The sequence below is a fragment of the Heterodontus francisci genome, unplaced genomic scaffold, assembly GCF_036365525.1.
Source record: "Heterodontus francisci isolate sHetFra1 unplaced genomic scaffold, sHetFra1.hap1 HAP1_SCAFFOLD_102, whole genome shotgun sequence".
Taxonomy (NCBI): Eukaryota; Metazoa; Chordata; class Chondrichthyes; order Heterodontiformes; family Heterodontidae; genus Heterodontus; species Heterodontus francisci.
In genome coordinates this window covers 4,491,538-4,503,711 of record NW_027140380.1, presented here as the reverse complement: position 1 = coordinate 4,503,711, position 12,174 = coordinate 4,491,538, and the positions used below count along the sequence as shown (strand labels likewise).

At 44.1% G+C, this 12,174-nt stretch overlaps 1 protein-coding gene and 1 non-coding gene across 2 annotated transcripts in view; both read left to right on the top strand.

The window, feature by feature from the left end:
- LOC137359413 (histone H2A-like) overlaps nucleotides 1-12,174 on the top strand; it is a 104,003-nt gene that overhangs the window by 72,682 nt on the left and 19,147 nt on the right. The window lies entirely within an intron of this gene.
- On the top strand, nucleotides 1,854-1,927 carry trnat-ugu (transfer RNA threonine (anticodon UGU)). Its single transcript has one exon. It is a non-coding gene; the product is annotated as a tRNA-Thr (tRNA).

The window sequence follows — 12,174 nt, the reverse complement described above, 5'->3', positions numbered from 1 at the left end:
TCACCTTCCGATGTATCCCATATGTGTGCAGCCATATTGTCCCAAATAAGCAATTTGAATCAGATGCACAGGAATACCCTGCGGTATCTCATTCAACTGAAGAGACATTCTGTGGCCCAGGCTTCACACAATCCACCTAAAATCTCCACCATCCGAGCAGGTAGGTCAACAGGAGCTGCCTGATCTTGTTCACTGCAGTCCCTGCTGCTGCTTGCTGCCTATATTTACAGACTTTTATCTCATCCTCATCACCATTTTCTCCAATATATTCAGGGGGCATCAGCAGAGAAAATATACACCAAGCGTGGCAAGTGCAAGGAATTGTTTACTTACGTCATTATGTCATGCACATAATATACAAATACATTACATGTGTGAATCATTTCTGAGCACTTTTATACCAGATGTGTCTGAATAAATGGAACCGCGTCACAATAAACACTGTCACCTTTCAATGTTTAACGGAGAGGTTTGACGGCCTGATGTGTGTGATTCCCACATTAATGTGTTTCTACAAAGTTCGGAGAAAGACGGAGATATGAATAATTTGCAGGGAAATCTTTAAGCATATCTCCATGTTTCTCACTGACAAAGTTCTGCAAACACATGGATTCAGAAAGAACCTGAGTGCAAAATCAACAAAAATAAACACAGCCAGAGAGACTTGCAATAACCTGTAGCTCAGGGAAAGTACATGATGTTATGGAAGTGATTTAGAATTTTTTTTTGTGGAATTCTTTTTGAGGAATTCATCGTCAAACTTAATAAATGTCAGACCAGTTCTTTTTCAAGAGGGTACTGAAAGTATTAATTTGGCAACTATGTTTACTGGTTGTCACATGACTCAAGTTAAATGTCGAACAGAAACCCTGGTAACAGGGGGAAATGTGGACAGAGAAGTCTGTTGCGCCTCTTGATTGGACAAACCCGGCAGCAGCAGCACTCACCGAAGAGGGCAGAAAAATCACAAGCTTTTATTTGTCGCAGTCATTGTGTTTTACCTTCTGGAGTGAGCAGCTGATAAAGTTAGCCTGAAGAAGTGTCAAGGAAGGAGAGAAGATCACAACCCACGTTGTTTTGCAGCAAATCTTTAAAAGACCCTGAGAACTTCACTGTGTCAATTCATCTCTTCTCCTGTCTTTGAAGAAAGCCTGCTAAAATTAATTCTCAACACTGCCTCTAAAAAACTGTTCTAAAAGACCCTGGTGACCTGTCTACGCATACTCAGAAGTTAGACTGTTTGCCAGTTTTGGAACAACATATCTCATCTGCTGTTTTCTTCAGGAATGAACAAGTAATCAGCCCAAGTGTTGTTTTTGTCTTTAACAGAACTCAGAATTGAAAAAATAATTCTTTTTTTTTCAGTTAACCGGTGTATGTGTATGTGCGTGTGTGGGGCTGTGGTAAGAAAGGGGCTTTAAATGTTGGTTAAGGTAAAAAGGGAACTTTTAAAATTTCTACCTGTGTATTTATGCTTTATTTCATGACTAGTTAAAACTTGTTCTGTAATAAACTGATAATTTTGCTGTTCATTAAAGAAACCCGGTCAGTGTCTTCTTTTTTGGGAAGAATAGAGTATGTGATTGACTGTTTCAGGAAGTGGGAAAAGTTAAAATGTATGTTGTGACCTGTGGAGAAGTGGGATGAGAATATATAGAAGGGTCTGAAGAAGGGTCATTGACCTGAAACGTTAACTCTGCTTCTCTCTCCACAGATGCTGCCAGACCTGATGAGTATTTCCAGCGTTTCTTGTTTTTATTTGAGATTTCCAGCATCTGCTGTATTTTCCTTTGATATTGATATTATATGAGAATAAATAGTGCACTCCTCTGATTTTAATTTGAACAACATCCGGCTCTGTAGCTTAGTTGGTTAAAGCACCTGTCTTGTAAACAGGAGATCCTGGGTTCAATTCCCAGCAGAGCCTTGTTTCTCATTTGTGATGTATAAGTTACCTTGTCAACCACTTCCATCTGTGTCTTCTGAGCTTTCAGTGAGAATTCAAATTATGTGATGGATTTTCGTCACAAGAGAAAACAGCCTTTGTGAAGAATGTGAGTTTGGAATGGCTGTTCCTCCTTGGACAGAAATTCAGTGCTGATATTTCAAAGGCAACTTCTTTGATACAAATTTGTTCACAGTTGCATTCAACCTGGAAAACAGCTCGACATTAATGTCACTGAAGGAAAGTGTGACTGCGTTGTATGTTTCAGAGTGTTTGTGTTGTTGTGTGTTGCTTGTGACTGAGACTGGGACGTGACGCAAGTGGGAGGGTTTATCTGAGGTTTGGAATATTTGTCAGTCAGGAACAAGAAAAATCAAAGGAACCAAATAAGAAAACCTATCTCTCATGTGGTTACCGAGAAACAGTGAGGAGATATTAAACGTTGTTCTTTTCAATACAGCAGTGTGAACATTGACCTTTCCTGCCTTTTATAAACAGTATTTGAAGTGTCTCGGTAACAATGTTCAGTGTTGATAAGAGTGGGGTCTGGGTGAGCAGCTGCTGAGTGTGACAGGGTCAGGACTGGATGCAGGAAGTACTCTGACAGTCTCTCTCTCTCTCTCTCGCTGATGGGTTTGAGTTGATTTTCAACTGGCAGCTGTTGGTGTTTCGATAAATCAAGTTCCCTCCACCCATTTTTTTGGACAGACAGTGTAGTATAAGGATGTAAAGGGTTAATGCTGAAGACATTGGGATCAATCACTCCCACTGTCAGAGTGATGATGTAACAGTCACATGAGATGAGGTTTGGGAGGAGAGAGCAGCACCAAGGATGCTAGCTCAGGAGGCTTGATGAGTGTGTATATAGTATTGTGTAAATTAGAAAAGAGTTCTTAGTTCTTTCAGCAGGAAATGCGTCCAGAAAATATCGAGAAACTCACAATTTTATTGTTCAGGAGTCGGAACACAAATATTAATTCCAAGTGACCGTTCTGGGTTCATTTAACAAAAAAAGGTAGAGAATAATATTACTCACTGATTGAAATCCCCCAGTGAGGAGACAGTTAAACAGGTGATCTGTTGGGGCATCCTTCGATCCAAGGTTTCTGCAGCATTTAATCTCCCTTTTTGGTGAAATTCTCTGTTATATGCAACTTTTTTTTTTATCCAGCTTTGAGGGGCAAGTGAAAAAACTGAAAAAAGTGAGCAGTTCCATCCTTTCTTTTCTTCCTTCTTCCCTTCTTTCCATCAGTTTCGCTTTTCTGTCTCAGATCAATATAGTGATGAGAATCCCAATTTAATCTGTTGTTTCTGGTGTTTTATCCATTCCAATCAGAATTCAACATTCCAATCAAATCTATTTGTTATTCCACAGTGTCTCTCCATGTGTTTTATTCTGTTGTATTCTCTCACAGTCTGTTTGATGATCAATGTTACATCTCACTCTCTGTTCAGGTGAAGATCAGAAGCAGTGATATCTGTTTACACCATCCACCAAGTCGGCCTGAAGATGTGCCTCGCCGATCATGTGGAGTTAGGAACATAGGAACATAGGAGCAGGAGTCGGCCATTCAGCCCATCGAGCCTGCCCCACCATTCAATATGATCATGGCTGATCATCCACTTCAATGCCCTTTTCCCCACACTTTCCTCATATTCCCTTATGTCATTTGTATTTACAAATCTGTCAATCTCTGCTTTAAACATACCCAACGACTGAGCTTCCACAGCCATCTGGGGTACAGAATTCCAAAGATTCACAACCCTCCGAGTAAAGAAATGTCTCCTCATCTCTGTCCTAAGGAGCTTCCCCCTTATTTTGAAATTGAGCCCCTGGTTCTCGACACCCCATCCAGATGAAACATCTTAGCTGCATCTACCCTGACTGTCCTTTAAGTATTTTGTAGGTTTCAATGAGATCACCTCTCATTCTTCGAAACTCTAGAGAATACAGCCCCAGTTTCCCCAATCTCTCTTCATAGAACAGTCCCACCATCCCAGGAACAAGTCTGATGAACCTTCATTGAACTCCCTCCATGGCAATAATATCCTTCCTAAGGTAAGGAGACCAAAACTGCACACAGTACTCCAAATGCGGTCTAACCAAGGTTCTATACAATTGAAGCAAGAATTCACTACTCCTGTACTCAAATCCTCTTGTGATAAAGGCTAACATACTATTAGCCTTCCTAATTGCTTGCTGCACCTGCATGTTAGCTGTCAGTGACTTATTGACATGGACACCCAGGTCACCCTTATATTCTATACCTCAGCTAATAAAGGAAAGGATTCCATATACCTGTTGAACCACCTTATTGACCAGTCCTGCTACCTTCAGGGATCTGTGGACATTCACTCCAACGTCCCTCACTTCCTCTGCACCGTTCAGTGTTCTCCCATTAATTGTGTATTCCTTTGCCTTTTTTGACCTCCCAAATGCATCACCTCACCCTTGTCCAATTTGAATTCCATTTACCACTTCTCTGCCCACCTGACCAGTCAATTGATATCTTCCTGCAGTGTACAGCAGTTCTCCTCCCTATCAACAACACGGACAATTTTTGTGTCATCTGCAAACATCTTGATTGTGCCCTCTACATTTATGTCCATATCATTAATATATACCACAAAAAGCAGGGGACCTAGTTCTGAGCCCTGTGGAACACCACTGGAAACAGTCCTCCAGTTGCAAAAACACCTGTAACCAATTCCTTTTTGTTTCCTGCCACTGAACCAATTTTGTGTCCAGCTTGCTACATTCCCCTGGATCCCATGTGCTTTTATTTTTTTTAACCAGTTTGCCATGTGGGACCTTGTCAAAAGTCTTGCTAAAATCCATGTGGATCAGATCAACTGCACTATCCTCATCAATCCTCCTTGTTACTTCTTCAAAAACATTCAATCAAGATAGTCAGACAGGAGCTTCCCTTAACAAATCCATGCTGACGGTACTTGATTAATCTGTGCCTTTCTAAGTGACAGTTTCTCCTGTCTCTCAGAATTAATTCCAATAATTCGCCCACTATTGAGGTTAAGCTGACTGGCCTTTAATTATTTGGTCGATCATTCGCTTCCTTTTTCAACAATGGTGCAATGTTAGCAATAAAAACAAAAAGTGCTGGACATCCACAGCAGGTCTGGCAGCATCTGTGGAGAGAGAAACAAAGTTAACATTTCAGGTCAGTGACCTTTCATCAGAACAGAAACGTTAACTTTGCTTCTCTCTCCACAGTTGCTGCCAGATCTGCTGTGTATTTCCAATGCAACTAGTTTTTATTTCAGATTTGCAGCATCTGCAGAATTTTGCTTTTATTGCAGTGTTACGAGACCTCCAATCCTCTGACATCACACCCGTATCCAGTGAGGGATTGGAAACTGATGGTCAGACCTTCCACTATTTCCTCCCTGACTTCTTTTAACAGCCTGGGGTACATTTCATCCGGCCCTGATGATTTATCCACTTTCAAGGATGCTAATCCCATTTATACTTCTTCTCTCCCTCAGTTTATCATGTCCAAAACTTCACACTCCTTCTCCTTAATTACAATATCTGCATCACCCCCCTCATTTGTGAAGACAGTAAAATATTCATTAATAAACATACCAAAATCTTCCACCCTGACACATAGGTTACATTTTTAGGTCTTTGATGGGCCCTACTCTTTCCTCAGTTGCCTCTGACTGCAATGTATTGATGAAACATCTTTGGATTTGTTTTGATATTGCTTGTCAATATTCTTTCGTGATCTCTGTTTGTTCTTCATCGCTACTCCCAAATACCTCTAGTCATGTCAAAACACAACTTATCAGAAGGGGAATTTGAACCCACCCCTGCAGAGAGAATTGTGATCTGAATGAACCGTCTCAGACTGCTCGACCATCCTGACTACCCCATGTGTATGTTTAATGCTGACGAAATTATCCATTCATTGTGAAAGTATTTGTGAGATTGTGGAAATGTCTGGAAGAGGAAAGACCAACGGGAAAGCTCGGTCCAAGGCCAAGTCTCGCTCCTCCCGGGCTGGACTGCAGTTCCCGGTGGGCCGTGTTCACAGGCTCCTGAGAAAGGGTAACTATGCTGAGCGTGTGGGTGCCAGAGCCCAGGTCTATCTGGCTGCTGTGCTCGAGTATCTGACCGCTGAAATCCTCGAGCTGGGCGGTAACGCGGCCCGGGACAACAAGAAGACCTGCATCATCCCCAGACACCTACAGCTGGCCGTCCTCAATGATGAGGAGCTCAACAAGCTGCTGGGAGGGGTGACCATCGTTCAGGGTAGAGTGCTGCCGAATATCCCGGCCGTGTTGCTGCCCAAGAAAACCAGTGCTCCGGGCACGAAAACCAAGTCAATCTGCCAGGATTTTTTCAAATACTCAAAGGCTCTTTTCAGAGCCACCCACAGTATCTGAAAGGGCTGATTACTGTCTGAAGTCTGTTGTACCCGCACCTCTGTCTATCCCTCTTCATCTGGAACAACCAACGCTATCTTCCATTCCTTTCACCATTATGTGTTTAACTAGCTTCTCCTTATAGTCAGTCCAATATCAATGTACTAATGAAATGATCTGTGTCAGTGCTGGCAATTTCCATAGAATCATAGAAAAATTAGGGCACAGAAGGAGCCCATTCAGCCCATTGCGTTTGCTCTGGCCGAAAAAACTAGCCACCCAATCTATTCCCACCTTCCAGCACCTGATCCGTAGACTTGCAGGTTACAGCACTTCAGGTGCATGTCCAGGTATTTTTAAATGAGTTGAGGGTTTCTGCCTCCACCACCATTCCTGGCAGCGAATTCCAGACACCCACCACCCTCTAGGTAAAAACGTTTCCCCTCATGTCCCCTCTAATCCTTCTACCAATCACCTTATGTCTGTGCCCCCTGGTAACTGACCTCCCCACCAGGGGAAACAGGTCCTTACTGTCCACTCTGTCTAGGCGCCTCATAATTTTGTACACCTCATTCAAGTCACCCCTCAGACTCCTCTGTTCTAAGGAAAACAACCCGAGTTGCTCCAATATTTGCTCATAGCTGCAACTTTCAAGCCCTGGCAACGTTCTTGTCAATCCCCTCTGTACTCTCTCCAGAGCAATTATGTCCTTTCTGTAATGTGGTGACCAGAACTGTACGCAATACTCCAGCTGTGGCCGAACCGCCGTTTTATACAGTTCTAGCATTACATCCCTGCTTTTCTATTCTATACCTTGGCCAAAAAAGGAAAGCATTCCATATGCCTTCTTCACCACTCTAGCTACCTGTCCTGCCACTTTCAGGGACCTGTGGACATGCACTCCAAAGTCTCTCACTTCTTCTACCCCTCTCAATATCTTCCCGTTTATTGTGTATTCCCTTGCTTTGTTTGCCCTCCCCAAATGCATTACCTCACACTTCTCCAGGTTGAATTCCATTTGCCACTTTTCCGCCCACTCAACCAATCCATTCATATCATTCTGATGTCTACAGCTATCCTCCTCACTATCAATTACACGGCCAATTTTTGTGTCATCAGCAAATTTCCCAATCATACCTCCCACATTTAATTCCAAATCATTAATATATACCACAAACAGCAAGGGACCCAACACTGAGCCCTGTGGAATGCCACTGAAAACTGCTTTCCATTCGCAAAAACATCCGTCGATAACTATCCTTTGTTTCACTGAGTCAATTTTGGATCCAACCTGCCACATTCCCCTGTATTCCATGGGCTTTCATTTTACTGACCAGTCTGCCATGTGGGACCTTACTAAAATCCATGTAGACCACATCCACCACACTATCCTCATCAATGTTTCTTGTTACTTCCTCAAAAAACTCAATCAAGTTAGTGAGATATGACCTTCCCTTAACAAATCCATGCTGACTATCCCTGATTGATCCTTGCCTTTCTAAGTGGCAGTTTATCCTGTCCCTCAGAATTGATTCTAATAATTTACCCACCACCAAGGTCAGACTGACCGGCCTATAATTATTTGGCCTATCCCTCACATCATTTTTAAATAATAGTACAACGTTCGCAGACCTCCAATCCTCCGGCACCTCCCCCATATCCAGTGAGGATTTGAAGATGATCCTCAGCGCATCCACTATTTCCTCCCTGGCTTCCTTTAACAACCTCAGATGCAAACCATCTGGCCCTGGTGATTTATTCATTTTGAAGGATGTCAGACTCTCTAGTACTTCCACTCTCATTATGCTTATCGTATCTAATATTTCACACTCCTCTTCTTTGTCTGCATCAGCCCTCTCCTTTGTGAAGGCAGAGACAAAAACTCATTAAGAACCCCACACACATCTTCTGCATCCACTCATACGTTCCCTTGTACATCTCTGATAGGCCGTACCCTTTCCTTAGTTATCCTCTTGCTCTTAATGTACTGATAGAACATCTTTGGGGTTTCCTTCAAGTAGTTGTATCCAGTCCACATCCACCAAGTCACCTCTCAGTTTTGTAAAATTTGCCTTCCCCCAATTTAGAACTTTTACTTCTGTTGTATCTTTGTCCTTTTACATGATTATGCCAAAACTAATTGCAGTATGGTCACGAGGGGTGGTGGTGGCGTAGTGGTCTTGTCAGTGGACTTGTCAGTGGATTAGTAACCCAGACACCTAGGGTATTGCTCAGGGGACGTGGGTTCAAATCCCACCATTGAAATTTAAATCCAAATAATAAATCTGCAATTAAAAAGCAAGTCTAATGATGGTCATGAAACCATTGTTGATGGTTGTAAAAACCCATCTGGTTTACTCATGCCCTTTAGGGAAGGAAATCTGCTGTTCTTGTCTGGCCTGCATGCGACTGCAGACCCACAGCAATGTGGTTGACTCTTACATGCCCTCTGAAATGGCCGAGCGAGCCACTCAGTTGAAACTAAACACTACGAAGTCAATAAAAAGGAATGAAACCAGACGGACCACCCGGCGTCGACCTGGGCACCAGAAATGACAATGGCAAACCCAGCGCTGTCGACCCTGCAAAGTCCTCCTTAGTAACATCTGGTGGCTTGTGTTAAGTTGGGAGAGCAACAGCCTGACGTAGTCATACTCACAGAATCATACCTTACAGGCAATGTCGCAGACACTGCCATCACCATCCCTGGGTATGTACTGTCCCACGGGCAGGACAGACTCACCAGAGGTGTCGGTACAGTAGAGAGGGAATTGCCCTGGAAGTCCTCAACATCGACCCTGGACCCCATGAGGTCTCATGGCATCAGATCAAACAATGGACAAGGAAACCTCCTGCTGATTACCACCTACTGCCCTCCCTCAGCTGATGAGTCAGTACTCCTCCATGTTGAACAGCACTTGGAGGAAGCACTGAGGGTGGCAAGAGCACAGAATGTACTCTGGGTGGGGGACTTCAATGTCCATCACCAAGAGTGGCTCGGAAGCATCTCTACTGGCCGAATCCAAAAGGACATATCTGCTAGTGCTGCTTGATGGCAATATTGAAGGCACCTTCCATCACTTTAGGCCCCATCAGTCTACTCTCAATCATCAGTAAAATGATGGAAGGTGCCATCAAGCGGCACTCGCTTAGCCATAACCTGCCTCAGTGACACTCAGTTTGGGTTCTGCCAGGGCCACTCAGCTCCTGACCTCATGACAGCCTTTGTTCAAACATGGACAAAAGAGGTGAGGTGTGAGTGATTGCCTTTGACATCAAGGCAGTATTTGACCGAGTATGGCATCAAGGAGCCCGAGCAAAACTGAGGTCAATGGGAAAACCCTCCACTGGCTGGAGTCATACCTAGCGCAAAGGAAGATGGTTGTGGTTGTTGGAGGTCAATCATCTGAGCTCCAGGACATCACTGCAGGCGCTCCTCAGGGTAATGTCCTCAGCCCAACCATCTTCAGCTGCTTCATCAATGACCTTCCTTCAATCAGAAGGTCAGAAGTGGGGATGTTCGCTGATAATTGCACAATGTTCAGCACCATTCATGACTCCTCAGATACTGAAGCAGTCCGTGTAGAAATACAGCAAGACATGGACAATATCCAGGCTTGGGCTGATAAGTGGCAAGTAACATTCGGGCCGCACAAGTGCCAGGCAATGACCATCACCAATAAGAGAGAATCGAACTAACTCCCCTTGACATTCAATGGCATTACCATTGCTGAATCCCCCACTATCAACGTCCTAGGGGCACCATTGACCAGAAGCTGAACTGGAGTAGCCATATAAATACCGTGGCTACAAGAGCAGGTCAGAGGCTAGGAATCCTGAGGCGAGTTACTCACCTCCTGACTCCCCAAAGCCTGTCCACCATCTACAAGGCACAAGTCAGGAGGGTGTTGGAATAGTCTCCACTTGCCTGGATAGGTGCAGCTCCAACAACACTCAAGAAGCTCAACACCATCCAGGACAAAGCAGCCCACTTGATTGGCATCCCATCTACAAACATTCACTCCCTCCCCCACCGATGCACAGTGGCAGCAGTGTGTACCATCTACAAGATGCACTGCAGCAATGCACCAAGGCTCCTTGAACAGCACCTTCCAAACCTGTGACCTCTACCAACTAGAAGTACAAGGGCATAAAATGCATGGGAACACCACCACCTGCAAGTTCCCCACCACGACACACACCATCCTGACTTGGAACTATTTCGCTGATCCTTCACTGTCACTGGGTCAAAATCCTGGAACTCCATTCTGAATAGCACTGTGGGTGCACCTACCCCAAATGGACTGCAGCGGTTCAAGAAGGCAGCTCACCACCACCTTCCCAAGGGCAATTAGGGATGGGTAATAAATGCTGACCTGGCCAGCGACGCCCAAAATCCCATGAATGAATAAAAAAAAGCTATCTCCAAAATGGTCACCCACTGCTACTTGCCCAGCTTCATTACTGAAGACTCGCTCCAGAGTTGTGCCTCCTCTCATTGGACTTGTGATGTGCTGGCTATTAAAGTTCTCTTGAATGCAGTTCAAGAATTTTGTGCCCTCTGTGCCCTTCACACTGTTTGTATCCCAGTTGATATTGGGATAGTTGAAATCCCCAACTATTATTTCCCTATAGTTTTGCACTCAGCAATTTGCCTACATATTTGTTCTTCTATCTCTCTCTCACTATTTGGGGGTCTACAGTACACTCCTAGTAGTGTGGCTGCCCCTTTTTTATTTCTGAGCTCCACCCATATGGCCTCATTTGATGATTCATTTAGCATATAATATAATCCCTCCTCAAAGCTGTATGCCTTCCTTAACTAATAATGCTACACTCCCACCTTTTTTTATCCCTATGCCACATGAAAACTCTATATCCAGAGAAATTTTTACTGCCATTCTTGCCCTCTTGAAGCCGAGTTTCCCTTATTGCAATGATATTGTGTTACCATGTGTGGGCACAATGGCGCAGTGGTTAGCACCACAGCTCCAGGAACCCGGGTTCGATTCTGGGTACTGCCTGTGTGGAGTTTGCAAGTTCTCCCTGTGGGTTTTCGTCGGGTGCTCCGGTTTCCTCCCACAGCCAAAGAATGCAGGTTGATAGGTAAATTGGCCATTGTAAATTGCACCTAGTGTAAGTAGGTGGTAGGGAATATGGGATTACTGTCGGCGTAGTATAAATGGGTGGTTGTTGGTCAGCACAGACTCAGTGGGCCAAAGGGCCTGTTTCAGTGCTGTATCTCTAAATAAAAATAAAAAGTGTGATGTTACTTTATCAGCACAGGCTTGGAGGGCCGAATGGCCTGTTCCTGTGCTGTATTGTTCTATGTGTCTATCTGTGCCCTCAGCTCATCAGCTTTATTTACCATATGAATATACATACAAGTATAAATATTAGGAGCAGGAGTAGGCCATTCGACCCCTAGACCCTGCTTCCCCATTCAATAAGTTCACGGCTGAACTGATTACTCCACATTCCCGCCTACCCCCGATAACCTTTCACCCCTTTGCTTATCAAGAATCGATGTCCCTCTGCCTTAAAAATATTCAAAGTCTCTGCTTCCACCGCCTATTGAGGAAGAGAGTTCCAAAAACTCACCACCCTCTGAGGGAAACAAATTCTCCTCATCCCTGTCTTAAATGGGTGACCCCTTATTTTTAAACAGTGACCCCTAATGCCAGATTCTCCCACAAGGGGAAACATCCTTTCCACATCCACCCTGTCAAGACTCCTCAGGATCTGATCTGTTTCAATCAAGTTGCTGGGGAGGAAACTGAGTTGTGAGGAGTATGCAAAGAGGCTCCAATGTGATTTGGACAAGTTGGGTGAGTGGGCAAATG